This window comes from Penaeus monodon, chromosome 24 (assembly GCF_015228065.2).
Source record: "Penaeus monodon isolate SGIC_2016 chromosome 24, NSTDA_Pmon_1, whole genome shotgun sequence".
NCBI classification, from domain to species: domain Eukaryota; kingdom Metazoa; phylum Arthropoda; class Malacostraca; order Decapoda; family Penaeidae; genus Penaeus; species Penaeus monodon.
In genome coordinates, this window is record NC_051409.1 from 7268876 (window position 1) to 7269166 (window position 291).

Here is a 291-nt window from a genome sequence, read left to right on the forward strand (position 1 = left end):
TTCTAACAAGTAAATAAAAAATTGATACAAAATTATTTAGAAAACCCCAAAAAAGTGATTTCTTTTCATAGAAAAAAAAAAGATCCTAAATACGCGTAGCTTTGAATTCCAGTTAAATTTAGCCAACGCAATTTGTCTTGACGGAGAAAAACCTCTTGCAGTTGTGACAAGCGAGGTGGCGGATAAATCGTCATTGGCGGCCTAGGCTTCGACGCCACTGCTCCCTGGTGGTGCTGGACGGCAACCTTAAACCCGTCACTGTTAGTCCGGCAACGGGTAAGTTTTTATCAA

At 40.5% G+C, this 291-nt stretch overlaps 1 pseudogene; it reads left to right on the forward strand.

Moving 5' to 3' along the window:
• LOC119588834 overlaps positions 1-291 on the forward strand; it is an 8495-nt pseudogene that overhangs the window by 815 nt on the left and 7389 nt on the right.